The sequence below is a fragment of the Myxocyprinus asiaticus genome, chromosome 34, assembly GCF_019703515.2.
Source record: "Myxocyprinus asiaticus isolate MX2 ecotype Aquarium Trade chromosome 34, UBuf_Myxa_2, whole genome shotgun sequence".
Lineage (NCBI taxonomy): Eukaryota > Metazoa > Chordata > Actinopteri > Cypriniformes > Catostomidae > Myxocyprinus > Myxocyprinus asiaticus.
Window position 1 is genome coordinate 11,866,101 of NC_059377.1, and position 21,764 is coordinate 11,887,864.

The window sequence follows — 21,764 nt, forward strand, 5'->3', positions numbered from 1 at the left end:
CAAAGACCAGAGGTGTCTCGGGCTCCCAAGAGTGACCCCTAGTGTCACTACATCGACACCAACGTCGAGTGAGTGACAGATAGGGAACTATTGATTTTCAATGATGCTGCATCCAAGCCACTAGCTGTCAGTGTAAGTCCAAGATGACACAAAGACAAAAGTTACTGAGTGCACATTTAAAATCCATTAAATTGATTAATATTACCATGAACTGCAAAGGCCCACCAATAAGCAAAATTAGCAACATGACATAAACTGAATAGGAAGATTGACATTTTTGTTTTAAAATTTGTCTTTAAAGTTTATACTTAATAGTTTATTATAGTACTTTATACCACAGGGCTTTGATTGGTTGACAGACGTTCTACGGTGTGCAATAGAGCTAAACAGTCTGGTTCCGGAAGTAAAAATTCCATTAATTTCTTCCATAAACAAATTTGTTTTAAACTACATCTTATAAACCTTTAAAGAAAGACATACCTTGAGCTCCGTGGTTGTTCATCGATGGCATATGCTTCCATTATCAGTCTGCATTATTTCAACTTCATTGTTTAAAATCATGTTTGAAAGTGGAATTCCTGGTAAACAACTACATTACCCGTGGTCCAGCAGAGAAAGCTTCACCAATCAGAGAACCATGGCAAAAATTAGTGTTAAGGTTGGCTGAAAAGTGGGTGGGAACTGTTACACTCTATTATTTTTCAGTTAACGCATGGCTATAAAGTAGTTTCAGGTCTTGACTGCATGCCTGACAGGCAACCACAGCAAAATAACCAAATAAAACAAAGATATTTGACAAACAATGTCTATCATATCTTAATATTTTTTAATATCTGTGAAAAGCACCCTTGTTCTCTTTCTCGCTCTCACCCACACTTTCACACACTGACAATCATACATACATACACACAAAGACACTCGCGAGCGAGCAACACACAGAGCCTTGATGTCAACGCACCCCTGCAGTTTAGCAGACTGAACGTTTAGCAACTGAAAAGCTCCGCTCCAAAAATGGCTACACTCCCACCCTGTTACTGAGAAGTGTAGTAACTAACAACTTTGCAATTTGAAGCGATGTTACAGATGAAGAGAGCTGCAGCAGACATAGGTAATCTCACACAGGCACAAGCTCTCTCTCTCTCTCACACACACACACACACACACACACACAAACACACAATAAATTGTTGCTCCAATAAGTGCTTTAGAGCAGCCCAAGCCTCCGTTACTAGTTCTAAAGTGACATTTTCAAACTGGCAATGAAGGCTTGGGCTGTATCAAAGCAAGACTCTGAATCCATGGCATAAGAAAGTAGTTCCACTCACAAGAGTGTTTTAAGGACAAAAACAATTAAAGATGTCTTGAAGTGTGGTAACTGTGGTATAAGCAAAATAATTGATTACAGCCTGTTGAATTATTGAAAAATAATTTGCTTCACATCGTGACCGCATTACCACCTCGGGTGTGCATTATTTTTCAATAATTCAACAGTCCGTCATCAATTATTCTTTACTTACACTTTATAGTTTCTGAATGTCTCATTTATTTCAATTGTTTCATGCTCTCTGCAGCCAATAAATCACCATTTTTATAATAATTGCAAGTTAACTCATATTCCATGTTGTCATCTGCCTAATTTGGCTACCAAATAACAGATGAATTTGCAGCACAATCCTGTTGAGTTTGATTTGACCCCAAAAACAAAAATATGGAAGTGTTTTCTCTATTTATTTTTCTATCCCAAATATGCACAATTATGGTTAGTTGCATTTTATTATTTAAAATTTAGAGGAAAAAATATAACTGCACAACTCAAAATACAGGCTCATTTATTTACTCAAGGTACCTTGAGAGAGGCTGAGCCTGTATTCTGAGTTCTGCAGTTGTATTTTTTCCTCTTTAAATTTTTGACATAATTTGCACCTCTGAATTTAAGGTGTGCGTTTATTTTAGTATCTCTAAAAATTATTTAACATTAATTGTTTTCCCTGCCGTCCACGGCCCTATCAGAACAGACCTGCACCCATTTTTAGGTTGTGATTTACCAGTTGAGAAACACTGCTGTAAACGGCTCAAAACAATACTAATTGAATGGAGATGTATTGTATCGACCAGCGGTCAGACCCCTGCTTGTGTATATTTAATAATGAACAACCATTCTTCAGGAATAACAAAGAATTTTATTGGTCACTTTCAGCAGATGCTCCCTCTAAAATGTTCCGTTTTCTATTGGTAAAAAAGAGAGCTTGTGTAGCACTGTTGTCTCAGGTCGTGCCTCCACAGAGGCCTGATCAAAGGCAGAGAGATAAATTTGCTCTGGACAGCCAGCTGTTTCCAGCAGCCCATTCCCCCACTTCACACATTCTTTTTAAAGCCCACTGATTTTCTTATCACAAATGATTTCAAAATTGTTATATCTTTTCTCCCATCTGCTTTTCATGCAGGTTATTCTTTGTCTTATTGGTATATATTCTGCTACTTAATATCATATGGTAAGAAAAAGACATAGTTCTTTATGTTTTCATGCATGATTATTAGGGGCGTTCGATTACGATTCTTTACATTACGATTACGATGCATGGTGAAATCTGAAATTTGGTCACAATTAGATTCGATGCGATCCAATTTGGTTAAATTATTTTAAAAAAAAAATCATAATTATTCAAAAATATGCAGAAAAAAGGTTCAAAGTTTAGACTGAATGTTCTCAATTTAGACAGCACAGACTTGCACCAGACTTGAGCACTAGTGTCACAGATACATTAAGGAGGTTTGGCTTATATTATGTGTGGCTGCATGTAAAAATAACGTTATATGCATTATAGATCTGATATGAATAAAGGATAACATAATGCAACATAATGTCTTGATGCAAACACACACAAACAGACACGTGAACATTTATTGCACCAATAATTAGGCTATAAATGAAATATGCCTTGTGCAGATTGATAAGGCCCATGTTTAAATCAAACAGGATCATAAAATTAAGAACTATCTATTAGTAGCGTATAAAGGCGGTTTAGCACGGTATGTTGTACCTACAAGTTCCCTAATAAATTTTAAAGGGAGAAGCGGCATGAAGTAGGCAGCTCCTCTTGTCAAGTACATTCACGAGAATGTTTTATCTTTTTGCGGCTGCCCCTGTCATTGACCAATCAGAGGTAACTTTAATCAACCAGTGTGTTGCTTTAACCGGTTAGTACAGTCTGACTTTGCTCAGTATTCCCTATATAATGCACTACAAAGAGAGTGAGTGAACGAGTAAGTGATTTCACTCATTCACATTTATTTAGGCTGTGTTCTATTCTTGGTTAAATTTTTTGGGGCTAAATAACGCAATTTATGTATATATAAAGCCATACAAACATAATATGTCATAATTGGAGAAGAAAGCAACAACAGTTAACTTACTTTGGTCAAATGGACGCAAACAGTTTGTGGTGGTGGGGGAGTGGTTGAGTGTCGGCGAGTTTTGTGTTGTTTATACCAATAAATTACCTTTTTGAGTTGATTTTCACCGTCTCCTGCTTCCTCCTTGCACCCCATCACGAACTTTGTTATACTGGTGCTAAAACCCGGGAGTTGAAGGAGGAAGAACACCGCCATGGAGGCCTCAACTCTGGAGGAAATGTTTAAGACCCTCGCCAGCATCCACCAGTCGCAGCATCGGGCCCTCCTCCAGCTGCACACAGAGCAGGAGCAGCGGTTTGTCACGCTCCTCCAGGCCTAGGTGGAGGACCGGCAGGTGCACCGGAGTTTGCTACACCAGAAAGGGGCTGCCGCTGCAACCCCAGACCCCACGTCTGCCCCACCCAATGTTCCCCTGGTCAAGATGGGCCCCCAGGATGATCCAGAGGCTTTCTTGGAACTCTTTGAGTGGACGGCGGGGGCATGCTGTTGGCCAAGCAGCCAGTGGGCAGTCCGCTTGTTACCACTATTGTCCGGGGAGGCCCAACTCGCAGCACAGCAGTTGCCAGCAGAGAACCTCCTGGTGTATGCCGATCTCAAGAAAGCCATCCTGTGGATGAGACGTGATGCCATGCAAGGAGCAGACGTGTGAGTGACGAGCTCTGTGCACTTTGCTAGTTTCTTTATTATTTTCATGTTATAATCCGGTGATATTCGATACACCCAGTTACATATTTGTTCTTTGAGGTAAACATGGCAAAGTAGTCAAAATCCTCGGGCTCTGGAGATATTAAAAGACACTTATGTGTTCAAGCTGAAACCTCTGACGGGCCTGCGGACCGGGGACTCGATTTGGATGGCGTGGCGGGAGAAGAAATCCAGCGTCAACTGTCCAACATGTTTGTGATGCTGACGAAGGTCTCGCTGTAATACGTTGATCGATTACGGCGATGGAAACAAAATTCTCTGAGTTGGTTACAAGAGTGGCAGATTTTGAGAAACGGATCGATTATCTGGAGTCATCGGAAAGGAAATTATCCGCTAATCCGCTCGCAAAATAGACCTGTTAAACATTTTGGAAAAACTGGAAAATCTCGAAAATAGGAGCCGAAGAAATAACGTACGGATTGTTGGAATTCCTGAGCATGAAGAAGGCAGAGATATGGTGAAATTCCTAGACGAGCTCTTCCCGAGTCTGCTCGACAATTCGACATGAGAGAAACGTGATCGATTCAAGGAGTGTAAGAAACTCTTGCATCAACGGAAGATCGCTGTTGCACTGATGTTCTGGCCAAACTGAGAATAGATGCAAAGGATGGCCGCAAAGTATTTAAGTGTCCCAAGCAAGCACTGTCCTTCATAAATACATTGGAGTGAGTAAGCCATTTGGTGTTTCTCATGTGAGTGGATTGACTTGCTGAACATACACTCGATTGTCTGAGGAAGCTGGGCACCATTTTTGTTTCTGTTTGTGTTGGTTCTGCCTAGCGGCTGGAGTTTGTTTTGTGGAATATCACTTCTCCTTCAAGAAACTTTTGCAAAATATTTACATGCCCACACAAAGGATGTCATTTATAAAGTTGACGGACTGAGTAAGTCATGGTGTATTTTTTTTAATGCGGCCTCCAAGTGAATTTGGCTCGGACGCCTGTTTTGTTTCTTTTTGTGTTGATTCCACCTAGCGGCTTGAGTTTGTTTTGTGGAATAACACTGCTTTGGGACAGTTGAGGATGAATCTATTCGTTCCTTGAGCTTATGCCTCCTGTTGGCTGGAGTTTGTTTTGTTGAGTATTTTTGCGAGACATTGGAATGATTACGTCATCTGCTGCACTCATAAACAGCCGGCTGACTGAACACTTGTTTGTCTATCCGAGGGAACTGAACGGCTTTATATCGGTTGGAATTTGTTTTGTGGAGGATCACACCTTCGAGACAGTTCTGTGAATGAATCTGCATGTTCTTTGTGTTTATTCTGCCTATTGACTGGGGTTTGTTTTGCAAAGAATTTTCTGTTATGTAATTTTGCCTTACAAAATTTGTGCAGAAGCACCAGACTTGAGCAATGCGATGGCAAATTTGTCGTGGGCGTACATGGACCTTTTGAGTTTAGAGGGATTGATGCCAGCTGGTGCTGTCGTGTGCGGGGTTAATGCACACATTTTTCTTTTTTCTGTTTGTTTGGTTCGGGGTTTGATTGTTGCACTGATGTTGGAATGTGGTCTGTATATGTCAGATGTTAATATGAGTGGGTTATCTTTCTCCATGTGGAATGTGAATGGGTTGGGGCACCCCATAAAAAGAAGGAAGGTTATTTCTTTTCTTAAGCGTAAGAAATGTGATATAGTGTTTCTTGAAGAAACACATCTTTCCCCGCAGGAAGCTGAAATATTTGGGAAGATATGGGGTGGACATGTTTTCTTTAGTGCTGGCTCAAATAAGAGCAGGGGAGTCATTACATTGATAAGTAAACATCTACAATTCAAATGTCTCAAACAGATTAAAGATATATTAGGGATAATCATTATTGTTTTAGCAGAAATTCAGGGGCAAATTTTGGTTTTGGCTAATATTTACGCACCTAACGTTGATGATCGGGGCTTTTTTGGAGCCGCTGGCACCACTTATGATATAATATTGGGAGGAGACTTTAATCTTTTGATGGACTCAGTCCTTGATCATAGTGAATCAAAAGTGTGTTAGCCCCCTAGAGCAACATTGACGCTTCACAGGATGTGTAAAAATCTTGGTCTTGCAGATATTTGGCGACTTTTGAACTCATCTGGTAGGGACTACACATTTTATGCATCAGTCCATAAGATTTATTCTAGAATAGATTTTTTTATATATATCTAAGTCGCTTATTTCGTCTGTAGTGGATTGCTCAATTGGAAACATCTTAGTCTCAGATCACGCCCTGGTGAGTTTAGAAGTGTTGCCACATACGGAGAAAAAGAAATCATATAGTTGTCACTTTATTGTATCCCTTTTGCAAAATCCTGTTTTTTGCAACAAATATTAAAGACTGAAATCAATATTTATACGAAGACCAACTGGTCTTCAGTATATTCTGTGGGCATGGCTTGGGAGGCACTTAAGGCAGTTATTAGGGGTCAGATCATACAGTATGCCTCATTCATCAAAAAATCTAAAGCACGAGAACTCGTGGAGTTGGAAGGGAATATTAAAAGTGCCGAGGCAGAGCTGAAGCGCCGAATGTTGTCTGATGGCCTCAGAGAATTTACCCGATTGAAATACAGATATAATACTATTTTGTCACGGAAAGTGGAGTTTTGATTACTCAGGGCAAGACAGTCATACTTTGAGTCGGGGGACAAAGTAGGGAAGCTTTTGGCTAGATATATAAAGCAGAGAGAGTCTTTTTCTACCATTCCCTCAGTGAAATCTGCTGGTGGTGAAATCTTTACCTCGGCCATTGATATTAATAATGCCTTTAAGACCAAGCCTATACAATCTAGAGGGGGTCCAATAAAATCTATGCAAAATTTTGAATTGCATAAGACGCACCCTTGCATCTCTAGATGCAGGACTTAACGTTTTTAAGAATCCTAGCCCACACTTCCTCCTCTAATACCAAGTTTAAATCTTTCTCCCATACTCTCTTGAGAGAAGTTAAAGCTCCATCCCCCAGACTCTGAATTAACAGGGAGTAATACACTGATGCCTCATGACCTTTTCCAAAAGCAGTAATCACCTCTCCCAGAGTATCTGCCGCTTTGGGGGGGGGGGGGGGGGGGTGCTACTCCCAAAAACAGTACAAAGCAGGTGGCGCAGTACTATAAATGGAGATCTGGGGATCCCAAAATGTTGATCCAAATTTTCAAACAATCTCAACACTCCACTCTCATATAGGTCACCGAGTGTAGTAACCTCCCTCACAATCCACTCTGACCAGCAGAAAGGGGACTTACCAATACTCAATCTTGGGTTCTGCCATATGCTCGAGGCAACATTGAATAAATGTCCGATTTAAACATTCTGGACACTTTTGTCCATACCGAGTGTAAATGCGAAATAATGGGGTGTAATTTAACAGAACAATAATGGAGAAAGAGGGCCCTGCCGAGTGCCCCTATCCAGAGTAAAATAATCTGAAATTAATCCATTTGTTTGTACCGCTGCTACAGGGTGTCTATAAAGTAACTTAATCCAACCAATAAATGTACTCCCAAACCCATACATTTCCAAAATCTTAAAAAGATAATTCCATTCTACCATATCAAACGCCTTTGTGGCATCAAGTGAGATGGCAGCGACCGGAGACTGATCATTTGCCACTGACCACATGATATTGATGAAACGCCTAATGTTATCAGAAGAGCTACGGCCCCGAATAAACCCTACCTGATCTATATGTATAAGAGATGTCATTACTTTGATGGCAAAACCATCTGGCCCCGGAGCCTTGCCTGTAGGTAAGGTGTTTGGTGGTGTGTTGAGATCCAGAAATTCTGGTTGAAGGTTCAGAATTTTGTGTGTGACATGGTACCTTCGTTTTGCCTCAGACTTTGTGTTATGGGCGATGGGGCAGTCGTCGATGTGGGGGATAGTCATATAGAGAATTGGGTTCTGACCTGTATGATGATCGCCAGGCAGGTTATTTTGAGGGGTTGGAGGTCAGCTGGCGCCCCCCATATCCGGAGTGGTGCACGGAGATTGGGAGGGTGGCGGCTTATGTGGAGGTGTCATTGGGAAGATGGGGTGACTTAGATTTGTTTGTCCGGAAATGGGGCAAGTATTTGGAATTTTTGGAGGGCTCCCGGGTGGGGTGTGGAGAGAGTAGTGTAGTATAGTTTTAAGTGAGTATGATTATTATATATATATATACATATGATTTTGTGTGTGTGTGTTTCTGTTTTTTTGTTTTTTGTTTTTTTGTGTGTGTCTGTTTGTTTGTTTTGTTTTTTTCTATATATTTACTTATGTGTGACCACAGGGTTGTTTTCTGGGGGGGCGGGGTTGGGGGTTGGGGAGGGGGAGGGGGGGTTGTGGGGTTTAAAAGCAAAACATGTATATATATATATATGTTTTGCTTTTCTTTATTATTGTAAGATTTAATCAAAAATGTTAATTACAAAAAAAGAAAGCCATCCTGCAACGTGTCAGCCAGACACCAGAACAACAGTCCCAACGCTTCTGCTCGTTGACCCTGGGCGGACGAAGCCGGCCTTTCGCCTTCGCCCAACAGCTCCGGGATGCCTGCCAGCGGTGGTTGCTGGCTGAGCAATGTGACATTGGGGCTGTGATTTAACTGGTAGTACTGGAGCAGTTTATTGCTCAGCTTCCAAGAAAGACGGCGGAGTGGGTACAGTGCCACCGCACGGTGTCACTCCAAACGGCCATCCAGCTGTCTATATTAGCATTTTTAGGAATTAAAAATGACAATTCAGGACTGTTTTACCATGGTGTAGCTTACCATACCTTTAAAGGTGCACTCAGTAATTTTTTCCTCATTCAAAAAATTTAACTCCTAAAGACATGAATTGCAATTTTGCAATATATGTAGGTGTGATGAGGAGGATGGCGTGGCCGGGTCGTAAGTTGCATGGCCAGTGCTGAGTCACCTAATCAGCCAGGGGTGCCAGTTTGAGAGAGAGAGAGTTATTTTATGTCATTAAAGTTATGTTGACTGTTCTGCCAGTTTCTGCCTCCTCCTTGCCCATCATGAACCCATTACACTGGTGCTGAAACCCGGGAAGGAGGAGGGATGCGTTGTCGTGGAGTACTCGCCGCTGCCGTCCGCCAGGGGAGGAGCCGCGGCCGTCTGCCAGAGGATGGAGGAGTCACTGCCAGTTGCCGGGAGTCAGAGGTACCGCTGCCATCCACCAGGAAGGGGAGGCTGTCATTTGCCAGAGGGTGGAGGAGTGGCTGAGGACCAGGCGACGGCATGTCCAGGGGCCGGCGAGCGAGTTTTTCTCTCTCTCCTCTCTCTCTCTCTATCTGTCTCTCCCCCTCGCTCTTTCCCTCTCCCCTCTCCCTCCCCTTGTCACTTCCAGGGCTCCAGAGAGTCAGGGAAGACCTTCCGGCAGAAGGGAGGGGAGGGGAGTACGTCATGCCGGAGGTTTCCCCAGCCTGAGTCAGGTGGTGTAGGAGTGTGACGAGGAGGAGGGCATGGCCGGGCCGTGAGGATGCACGGTCGGCACTGAGTCACCTAATCAGCCAGGAGGGGGATAAAGATGAGCCAGGGGCGCCAGTTCGAGAGAGAGAGAGAGAGAGAGAGAGACAAACGTGGCCACTGTGTGTGTGCGTCAATGTGTTTTATGTTATGTTTCAGTTCTTTTATGTAATTTAAGTTATGTTGAATGTTCTGCTGGTTCCCGCCTCCTCCTTGCCCATCATTAACCCGTTACAGTTGGAAATCATGATCACTCACATTAAAATTAAAACTCCAGTCATATCAGTAACCTTATAAAAGCTGTTTTATTCTACATGGAGAGGGTCCGCACATGGGGGATGCCATGTTAGGATCACATGACCAGCCAAATACTACTCGTCTAATCTCAGTAACCGTCCTGTTATTTGACACTTTCACTCATTGATTAAAGTAATCATGGCTTGACTGTGAATACTACATTTCTACAATGCCATCTGAAACTGAAAACTATTGATTTTAAATGATACTGCATCCAAGCCCCTTGGTGTCATTGTAAGTTAGGGTTGCCACCCTCCTGTAAAATTTAGGATCATCCCGTTTTTAAAGATGAAATGACACGGGGCCTGGGTAGCTCAGTGGTAAAAGACGCTGGTTACCACCCCTGGAGTTCGCTAGTTCAAATCCCAGGGCATGCTGAGTGACTCCAGCCAGGTCTCCTAAGCAACCAAATTGGCCCAGTAGCTAGGGAGGGTAGAGTCACATGGGGTAACCTCCTTGTGGTCGCTATAATGTGGTTCGTTCTCGGTGGGGCACATGGTGAGTTGAGCGCAGATGCCGCGGTGGATGGCGTGAAGCCTCCACACGTGCTATGTCTCTGTGGCAACGCACTCAACAAGCCACGTGATAAGATGCACAGGTTGATGGTCTCAGATGTGGAGGCAACTGGGATTCATCCTCTGCCACCCGGATTGAGGCGAATCACTATGCGACCACGAGGACTTAAAAGCGAACTGGGAATTAGGCATTCCAAATTGGGTGGAAAAAAAAAACGATGAAATGACGCATCCCTTATCGAATTAATAAGGGACGCGATGTGTCCCGCATTTAAGCTGGTCAGATCGCTAATTTAACATTGATATATATTGGAAATTTTGCTTACGGTGGGTAAGGAACTGTCTGAAAAGTCCACACATTGAGCTAAAATGTGCCAATACTGTGGAGGGTGTGATAAGGGACCATCTCAAAAGTCCACACATTATGCTAAAACTGTGGATTTTTGTTCTATATAAATGTTCAATAAGATGTACAAAATGACAAAGATCGAGTCATAGAGACTAAAAGAACAGATAAAGGAAAAACATTATAAATTAAATAAATAAAAATGATTAAAAAAATATAACCAACCAAAATGTACTGTATATATAAATAAGATAAAGAAGATAATCTATAATCTATAAATAAATAACAAATATATATATTTTTTTATATATAAAAGATGTATTTTTCATGAGTCAGGAAAGTTCTCATTTTAGCATATAAGAAAGGAAATAAAAATGTTATTATCAATAACTCTTAACACATTTATTGCTAAAACTGTGGAGGATGTGGTAAGGTGCCGTGATATCCGTGATATTTTTGTTCTTTCTTTATTTTCTTGCTTTTTTTAACTTGTCAAAATTATGGAAAACACTTGGTATTATCCATTACAAAATCATGGAAGACTGACAAGCACTAGTCTTGAGAAAGCGATCTCTCGCTGACACAGAATTATGCGCAGAGGGAGAGAAAGAGAGAGAGAAAGAGAGCGCACGTGAGAGAAGTGCCATATATATATCAGGTAATGATTGATAAAATGAAACTGATATTCTAAATTTAAATGTTTTTAACACAAATGTTTCTCATGTTTTCAGACTGGTCTAGAAGTGGCATACACAGCATGTGCAACCACGACAATATGTTAATGTACTCGTACTAGGAAAAATGAAATGTTGACACTGATACCATTACCAAGTACGAGTATTTACCCCCCAGTATCACCATGATAGTTTGGATTTATGCTGCCTTTAAAAACTGATTAGATGAAGACATCTTAGTAGACAGGGTGTTAAGGAAACATTGGATTTGGAGATTAGGGTTAGGCTAACCCTAACCCTAACCCTAACACTAACCCTGACAATACTGAAGGATGTGACGCAGACAACACTTACTGGGAACAACCATTCAAGGAGGGTTAAAGCAATAGTTCACCCAAAAATGGAAATTCTCTCATCATTTACTCAACCTCATGCCATCCCAGATGTGTATGACTTTCTTTCGTCTGAAGAACACAAACAAAGATATTTAGAAGAATATTTCAGCTCTGTAGGTCCATACAATACAAGTGAATGGTGATCAGGCCTTTGAAGGTCCAAAAATCATATAAAGGCAGCATAAAGGTAATACATAAGACTCCAGTGGTTAAATCCATGTCTTCAGAAGAGATATGATAGGTGTGGTGAGAAACAGGTCAATATTTAAGTCAAAATTATTTGTGTGTTATTTGTTAAAACAGATTGTGTTTGTTCATTACTGTAACTTAGATGAAGATCAAACCAGATTTTAAGACAAATTTATAAAAAAAATAAAATAAAGGTTCACATACTTTTTCTCTGCCACTGTACACTATAATCTCACCACAAACTAGATTTTTTTAGTGGAATTCTCCATAATTTTTGAGTCCCTGTATTAAATGAACTTTGAAAGACCATGCTTTTCATCATCTGTGTCACTTCATGTTTATATCACTAAAGAAGTTCTCTTGACTTCTTTTGATTTAGTGCAATGGATGATTAACAGGTGAGGAAGTGGTCTTTCGCTTCTGTCCGGAATGCATTAGGATGAATTACCATTTACACATCAAATGTGTTGTGGTCATGTGCATTTTTGTCCACCTCCGAGTCTGGTTTGAGTGATCGGATTACAAAAATGTTTGGATCCCGTTAACAACTTTATTTAGAGCTGACCACTTGAGATTGGATCATCCGAGACCTGAAATGTTAATACCAGGAGTAGACATAGTCTTCTTTTAGTTGCCCAAGCATAGCGTAAGTCCCACACATTTTGTCCAAGCAATACTATTGGAAACAACATATTTGTTCAAAATATCAAAAATAGCTTCAGCTGTTGCATGAGTAGATAAAGGTTTGCCAAAACAAATTCGATTTAGCCATCACAGTCATAACGAATGAATGCAAGTAAGTTTAGCAGAGAATGAAGCCGTCTTGCCATAATTGTTTATAAGCTGCTGGAACACACTCTCTCTCATGTCAATGATTGTGCTATTTGTCAGAGAAATCAACTTCAGTTGTGTAACTGCCTTTTCTTCCAGCATGACACTGACCATAGCTTTGTCAGCAGGTAAAGTTACATCCTTCTCGATTGCATGTGACTTGCCAGGTTTTGCCATTAGTTTTGAATCTTCATAAGAGGCTGTTACTGATTTCGTAATTTCTTCTCCAGTCACAAATAAAGACAAAGCTTGTTTTCTAAATGTTGATGCTGTTTGGTAGTTTGAAAGCTTCATTAGCTGTCCTCAGATACAACACTCGTAAATCCAAAGGACCGTTATTCACTACTATACAGTACTTATAGACCTTTCTGTGCCATCTTCATGTGTTTCTTATGGTGCACTTGCTGATTACACACCCATTGATCAACCACTGGTTGATTTTTTTGTCGTCAAAGCAGCCGTTTGTACATTTTACTCTCTGAAAATGTATACAATTTCCCAATAGCCCACCGGATGGCTTGGCAACCTATTCCCTTGGCATCCTATTCCATTTAAAATAATTATTTTGAAAATATTGTTTTGAATTTTTTTCTGTTTAGAAAATAGAAAACACATGTAGCCTTTAATCAAATTTCACTGTCTTTCAAAATAATCACTATAATTTTTCAAGGAACTGAGGGACCCCTGGTAAGATGTGCCCACACTTTGGAAAACAATATAGATAATAATGAAAATTAATTTGATGATCTTTTGTGTGAGGTTGAATTTAGGAGAGAATTTGGGAGATCGCAGCTTTGATTGATTTACATATTTACATATTTCATGAGCTTAAAATGACAAGTCATTTATACATACTTTTGCTGTCAATAAAAGTTGTTATTAAACACTCAATCAATCAATCTGTTATCATATATTAATAATAACTATTGTTAATGTGATAATAATTTTCATATTATCAATTGCTAAATTGAATAATGTTTTTTTATTTATTTATTTGCTTTATTTTATTGATTAACTTTTTGTGACCTAAATATATATATATATATATATATATATATATATATATATATATATATATATATATATATATATATATAATTGTTCTGTATATTTACTGGACAGTGGACAAGGGGTTCATATGTGCCCCTGTTGGATATTTTGAGGAGTGGTGGGGGCGTTGTGGGTTAAAGCACAGAACTAGTAAGCAAAAGGTTGCTGATTTGATTCCTTTTTTGGGTCCTCTCTGTGATATAATTTCCTGTTTTATAGTTTCCTGCTTCCTGCATGTTGGTTACACCCAAGGGTTCAAGGTTTGGCTGGTTAACATGGGCAGTTAAACCCTGTTGGTATATGCTGTAACTTCATCGTTATTCAGAAAAAAACATATTTCTCCATTAACGGTCATTCTAAAGGAGCCGTGTTGCACCAGCTGAAAAAATGCACCAGCTGAACAACTGCCATTGAGATAAACAGGAATGCTAATGAACAGCTCTCTCCAGGTATTTGTAACGTTGTCTGGCACTGACGACGACGATGAAATGAAGAACCCCAGTGCAATTTATTTACATAAAGTGAGAACCAATAAACCCTAACTATAAACATGAACAACTAACATGAACATAAACTTTTGACTTGACTTTACTGGACTGGACTGGACTGGACTGGACTGGACTGGACTTTAAACAATGACTTGACCTAACATGACAACGTTACCAAACACAAACAATACTTGACAAAGGACAATGGAAAACATGAGGGTTTAAATTCATGGACATGGGAGAACAAACCAATGAACAACAGAATTCTAAACAAGATAATTAAACAATAAACCAATGAAAACAAGACACATGAACATGGAGGGAAAACATGAAATCACATGACAAGGGAACCACATGACATGAAACAGGAACTAGAATTTTCAAAATAAAAGACATGAAATACAAGAATCAACAAAATACACATGACAGTATTATAGACTGTTTACACCACACTGATTTTACTGATTTCTTGAGCAATGATACTGGTGGATAATTGCCAGCAGCTGACAGTTAAATAGTAAAGCATGGATGATGGAAGCCCATGTCCAATATCTTCTTTGAGGTAAAATGGTAGTCAGACATTCTCACCGATAAGAGATATCTCACTTGCCTTCTAGTATTTCCACTAATAGAGAAGATATGTGGGTCATAGAGGTTATATACGGCGAAATGAAGTGGTTTCTCTGAATCATTTTGACTTGGTTCTTAAAACTGGAGTATTGCAATTAGTGATCATGCCATTTACAAACTTCATATGCATTAATCATTTTTGTTTCACAGAAATTCATGCTAAGAAGTTTCACTTTCATTTGCTGTGTGCATGCCTCTTCTACAAATTAGGATTGATCAAGATCAGCTGTAACACGTTCATGCAGTTAATTTATATCTGTAGCAAAATATAAAGTGGATATTCTGGTCACAAAGAATTAGTTGCATTTCTATTCAACATAAATTAAATGAATTTCCTGAAGTCAGATGACAAGAAAATAAATTCTTAAAATTAAGCTTGAAGTGAAAACAATGGTGACCATGATCTTTCCATGATTCATGAGTTTTAAACATTGATAATTGCTCCACTTGTTGCTTAAGAACATTATGCCAGTTATAGTACCTAACACTTGCCTTTATAGGATAATGTACAGAAGGATTTAATAAAACCCATTAAACTTTCTCTTTAGAACTGTTTAGAAAATGTAAAAATCTAGATATAATAGTTGTTTTTTTATTATTTTGACATATGTCTGTAGCGCGTGTGTTTAAACCTGAAGACTTCTGGTTACAAGGCAACTGCCCAATACTGGTTGCCATGGGAAACTTGAGTATGAGTAGGACTTGTGCTGTTAGAGAGGCCACAGGTTATTTTTGTGTATATGTACTGTGATTCAGACTATACTAAGATCTGCTGATATCTCTACCCAAAGTATGCACCATTTCTGCCTAATGATCTCCACAGCAGCAATAAAATGTGTGAAAATGATGGTTAGCCCACAAGATGACACCAAATCTGTATTGTAAAACCGACAGAGCTTGAGAGAAAATGCGTATTGCACAGATTGCAAAATCATCATGCCATGATATTACTTAAAGTAATAGTTCACCTAAAAATTCCACAAGTCATGTCATTCCACACCCGAATTCTATTATATTCTAATTGACTCAAGCTCTTCGATATGTCCCCCTTCGATATGTCCCATCCAAACTTCTTGTTTCAATAGGAAATGTGTCAACACATGACAGAAAACCAGCATGAACACACAGGAAATCGACATGCTGCTTTGGAAGTTTCATGTACCCTGAAATCGACCCTATTTGACACCCATATTATTGACAAGTACCATTCCCCATTAGAAATGTTGGCATCAATTCGAACATGTTCACCTTTCCCTGTGATGCTACTGATTAGTTGCACGAGCAATCTGAGACACAGGCACTGGTCCCATGGAAACCAGGAAATAATTGCATTCACTCTGAGGCATGAGTCCCGGTCCTGTGAAAACCAGGAAGCCATCATGTTATATTAACAATGGTAAATGTGATTCTGAGGTTGCGTTTTCACTCCAAAATGACATTTTTACTCACGGTTTGTTTTAGGGTTTGGTTTTTGGGTTAGGCAGTAGAGTTAATAAAATATGCATTCCTATTGACTATCATTTTCAACTAAAACTATAACTACAACACTTCCAATTTCGGCCATTGTGGGCAGTGGTTCGAAATCGATAACCACAGTCTAATTTCGGCAGAAGAACTTTCCATCTTTTGTCACCAAATTCACAGTGTGATCAGTTTGGGAAAACTGCAATCATCAAGCCATTTCATGGGGTCTTTAGATATTAGACAGGAAACTAAGTAAAAGTGGCTTGTGAGGAAATAGAAAGGAAGAGGGAGAGCTTCCGCCCACATACATACGCAGGAAATTACTGCTGAGCAGATGCAATGCGTCATTAGTGTGGCTGACTTATCTGTGCTGAGGTAAACAGACCAGTTTTCCATCCAGATGAGAGATGGGATACAAATGAAATGTTTACACAGCTATTAAGAACAAGACACTTGACATACACTTACACATAAAGACTCGTCCTCCTTGTTTATTTCCGGACCATGATTCCGGGCCTCCTTGTGCTCTATTGTGAGGTTGAGAGGGCAGTGACCAGACACCACAAAAAAGACAAAAGATCAGCCCAAACATCAAACAGCATTTTTATTAGGCCGTGGAAGAACTTTGACCAAAACCAAATAAGCAAGAACAGTACATGTGTAGGCTGTTTTGTTGTGTGTGTGTGTGTGTGTGTGTGTGTGTGTGTGGGCAGGTTTGGGTGGTTTATGAGGACATTTTTTTTAGGTTACAAACTGGTAATTACAAGGGTATTATGCTATAAATGTGGTTTATGAGGACATTTCTAGTGTCCTCATAATTCAAATAGCTTAAAAAACATACTAAACGATGTTTTATTGAAAATGTAAAAATGCAGAAAGTTTTTTGTGAGGGTTAGGTTTAGGGGTAGGGTTAGGGTTAGGGTATAGAATCTATAGTTTGTACAGTATAAAAGTCATTATGTCTATGGAGAGTCCTCATAATGATAGCTGCACCAACATGTGTGTGTGACTGTGTGTGTGTGTAGTGTGTGTGTGTGTGTGTGTGTGTGTGTGTGTGTGTGTGTGTGTGTGTGTGTGTGTGTATACATGTTTATGATGACAGGAGGTTACCAGTAATAACAACCGGGAGATGCTAAAAAGAGTTGGGCTATGTTCAGAATGGAATACCAGCTTACTGCATACTACGCAGCATACACTCAGTACTGCCTACTATTTTTAAAAGTAGTGTGTGAAAGAGAATGCATTATGCAAAAACATTTAAAAAAGTATCAGGAGGCGTTCACACAGAATGTGCTTTTGCGTCCATCTGCGCTGTTTTATAAATTGTTTTACTTTGTGAATATGCGCAAGACGGGCATCTTAAGATGCTGTGTCAAGTTAAATGAACTTCAACTTTTAAAATCACATCTCGACTCTCGAGACACCCCTTTCTGTTACATTCATTGCACTGTGTCTAGATTTTGGGTCTGAACAGCCCGTTATGCTACAAAGATGTCACATGACCTTATTAGTGTTTGTTATACAGTATATCCTTTTTAAGTATGTTTAATTCTGCAAGTGGCATCCACTTATCATCTATTAAAAATGGTTATTACAGTGCTTGCAAGGAAGCACTATATAACCGATAACACTAACACTATATAACCCCTATATAACACTATATGTAAGAAAAAAGTTTGAAAATCTCCTAATTGACTTGAGTGACTAGAATGTACAGCATGTAACAAATGTAACAATAATGATGAAGTCATAATATTTGCGTACTGAATTGTGATTGGTCTTCTCTTCCTTGCATATATCAAACCATTTATAACCACCTTTACACTGCACAGTGATTTTGTTAATTCTTTCTCGCAGCCGAATGGAAACAAGACGTGTGCTGGCATTTCACTGACGCAGAACCAAAGCCTAAAATCTGAGCTTACCTAAACAGTTAACTGTTTTGTCCAATCAAAGATACAGCTGATATTACTTTTGGTTCATATGTCACATAAAAATGAAAGGTTAAAATTAAGTACATTGCATTGTGAGATACAGTATCCCATGCTGTGTGCTCTGTTGTATACTGCACATTTTGGCAAAAATAATAGGTTGTCTATGGATTTCATGCATACAAAAATTTGCATAATATACATAGTTTACATATTATATGCTGCAGAAAAATAAGAGTAGCTTACTTTTGGTCGTAGTATGGTAGTGTGCTACTCCGAACATTGCTAGAGCAAAATGGAAAGAAAGAGAGAGAGAGTGACAGAGAGAGACTGGGTGCATATCCGACATATCCTGTTTTGGAAACTGTAGTAGTAATAATTTTTTTTTAAGTCTCTCTCTCTCTTTCTCTTTCTCTTTCTCTCTCTCTCTCTCTCTCTCACTGTGTGTGTGTGTGTGTGTGTGTGTACATGTTTATACTACATTGTGGGGACCAAATGTCCCCACAAGGATAGTAAAACCTGAGATCACCTACCTTGCGGTCCCCACGAGGGAAATGGCTTATTAAACATACTAAACAATGTTTTTTTGAAAACGTAAAAATGCAAAAATGTTTCTGTGAGGGTTAGGTTAGGATTAGGGTTAGGTGATAGAAATTATCATTAGATCTGTATAAAATCCATAAAATGCATGGAAGTCTATGGAGAGTCCCCACAATGATATAAAAACAAGTTTAAATGTGTGTTTGTGTATGTGTGTATGTGTGTGTGTGTGTGTGTGTGTGTGTGTGTGTGTGGGCAGGTTTAAGTGGTTTACGAGGACTTTTTTTTAGGTTACAAACTGGTAATTATAAGGGTATTATGCTATAAATGTGGTTTATGAGGACATTTCTAGTGTGCCCATAATTCAAATTGCTTAAAAAAACATACTAAACAATGTTTTTTGTGAGGGTTAGGTTTAGGGTAGGGTTAGGGTTAGGGGATAGAAGCTATTGTTCGTACTGCATAAAAATCATTATGTCTGTGGAGAGTCCTCATAATGACAGCTGCACCAACATGTGTGTGTGTGTGTGTGCGTGTGTGTGCGTGTGTGTGTGTGTGTGTGTGTGTGTGTGTGTGTGTGTTGACCGGATGAGGTCAAAGGTACAAAAGGCTCCGGATAAGCAGAATGGGCAGTCAGTAAATGAATGGAAGGGCAGTTGGTCAGCTGCATCACAAGGGAATTGGAAGAAGTTTGAAAGTAACAAAACACTGGTCCTCATGCAGGCTTGGAAAGGGAAAGTAGTTCACAATATATCAGCCATCAACCACTTATTTACGACCAGCCATAACTGGGAGGTGCATGGCTGGCGCGCAGCACGTCTTTCCCGGCTCGCTCTATGTACGGGAAGCCAGCAGCCGAGGTCCGCCCTGTGCTGTATTGATCTGGAAGTTGTTTGTCAGCTGCTGAGTAAAGCGCAAGATGAGACACTGCGGGAGAAGGCCAAATGAAGAACAGAACAAAGGCAGCAGAAGTAGAGGTGATGGACAATATATAGAATATTCACAGTAATTTTGCTAGCAATACAAAACAAAGGACCAAATAAGGTGTTTTAGCCCACACAATGTAAATCCAAAACTTTCAAGCTCCAAAAAGGACATAAAGGCAGCATAAAAGTATTCCATACAATTCAAAATTTTAATCCATGTCTTCTGAAGCGATACGATCGCTTTGGGTGAGAAACAGACCAAAGTCCTTATGTCACGGTTCTGATAAGCCCGCAGGTTTGTTTTGTTTGTTTTGCTATTTTCTCTCCCTCGTGTTTCGCAGGTGCACTCGACTTGCATGATCGGCGTTTCCATGGGAACGTTCATTGTTCTCTGGGCGGCGCTGATCATGCCACTGATTGCTTGTCGAGCAACACCTGTTCCAGCCTGATTGCACTCCCTACATATGCCTTCATGTTTCTCTGTTTCTTTGCCAGATTATTATGCTAAATTGACTACTAACCTCACTCTCCTTGTCTAGCTGGTTCTGTCTTGTCACTCTGTTGGTTTGCCCGCGTTGTTCAGGTTGTGGTTTGCCTTCCAGTTTTTGCTGAGTTCAGCATTGCAATCCTCAAAGGAATTCAGCTCTATGCCCGCGTTCCGGGGATCAACACTTCTGTTGATCCCACTGTCCGCTGGATATCTCTCTCATCACCAAGCTTCTACGGAGCATTCTGCCAAGATCCTCCTGACTTCCACGATGCACACACTCCACTGATGAACACAATACTCTCTACTCTGCGTGGTGTCAGATTATTGATTTATTAATAAATATTTTTGGAACTGTTACCTCTGCTCCTGGGTCATTCTGTCCAGCACCTACACGTTACAGAATAATCTGGCCACAACATGGACCCAGCGGAGGATTACACTCTTCGCTCCACCCTTTTGTCTGGACTCTAAAAACATCAAGCCTGACTCTCTCTCTCGATGTTTTGAAGTCGAGACCTCCACTGTCCCACCGGATACCATTCGACCCTCCACTCATGTGGTGGCCATGGTATCCTGGGAGGTGGAGGCCAAAGTCTACATGGTGCTACGCAACACCGCGTCTCCAGCCAGTAAAATGGGTTTGATCACACTAGTTTCATAATCCTGTCTTGTTTTATGACTCATAAGTATGAGAGCGTTAGGACATGTTTCAATAGCGTCTCTGATTTTTTTGTAAGGATCAGTGGCTTGGACTAGGGGGACCGCTGTGGAGTGGAAGGTGGGGGGGAATGGAGGGTCGGTTTTTTGTTATGTTTCATGTGAAGAATCTGGGCAATCTGTAATTGACCTCCTTTATATAAAACCAATAAAAAACAGCTGATCACAAACAAAAACAAAAAAATTGTGTCTCTGATTTAAACCTCAGTAGCAAAAATGGTGTTAGAGTTGATAAGTTAAATTCATGTACGTGAATTCATTCAAATTGTCCATTTCAATTAATCAATTCAGAACTCTGATTAAATTATTCATTCACTCAGAAATGCACTTAAGACCCTACATGGTGTTTTTGATTTAGTAAAATGTTTTAGTAAATGCATATGTAGATATTTATTGTTATTTACTACTATGTACTGTTATATTGGTGCATGTAAATGAATATAAAAACAAATATCAGTCTTCCTTGTGTTTATTAGTGAAAACAGAGTGGACGGTTTATTTTACAGTATTTTGCTTTCAACATTTTTGCTACAATGTTTACAAGTTTGGTTGAAATGATTCTTCCTCTGATTACAGTTTTTCTCAATCACTTTGGCACAATTGTCGAATGACTATTAAACTTCGTCAAACTATATGACTAACTATATGAATGTTAGGTCATTTGTTCACATGACTATAGTCATTTATAATTGCTTTGTCACAAAATGCATTGAGTAAGCCTTGCAGATCAAAATAGT

The 21,764-nt window shown here is 39.7% G+C and overlaps 1 long non-coding RNA gene across 1 annotated transcript in view; it reads right to left on the reverse strand.

Moving 5' to 3' along the window:
• Window positions 1-18,642, reverse strand: part of LOC127425588 (uncharacterized) — a 53,522-nt gene extending 34,880 nt beyond the window's left edge. The window contains exons 1-2 of the long non-coding RNA XR_007894638.1: window positions 18,601-18,642; window positions 16,892-16,950 (exon numbers count right to left, since the gene is read on the reverse strand). This is a non-coding gene — a long non-coding RNA (uncharacterized LOC127425588). The remainder of the gene's footprint in view (window positions 1-16,891; window positions 16,951-18,600) is intronic.
• Window positions 18,643-21,764: the final 3,122 nt, after the last annotated feature.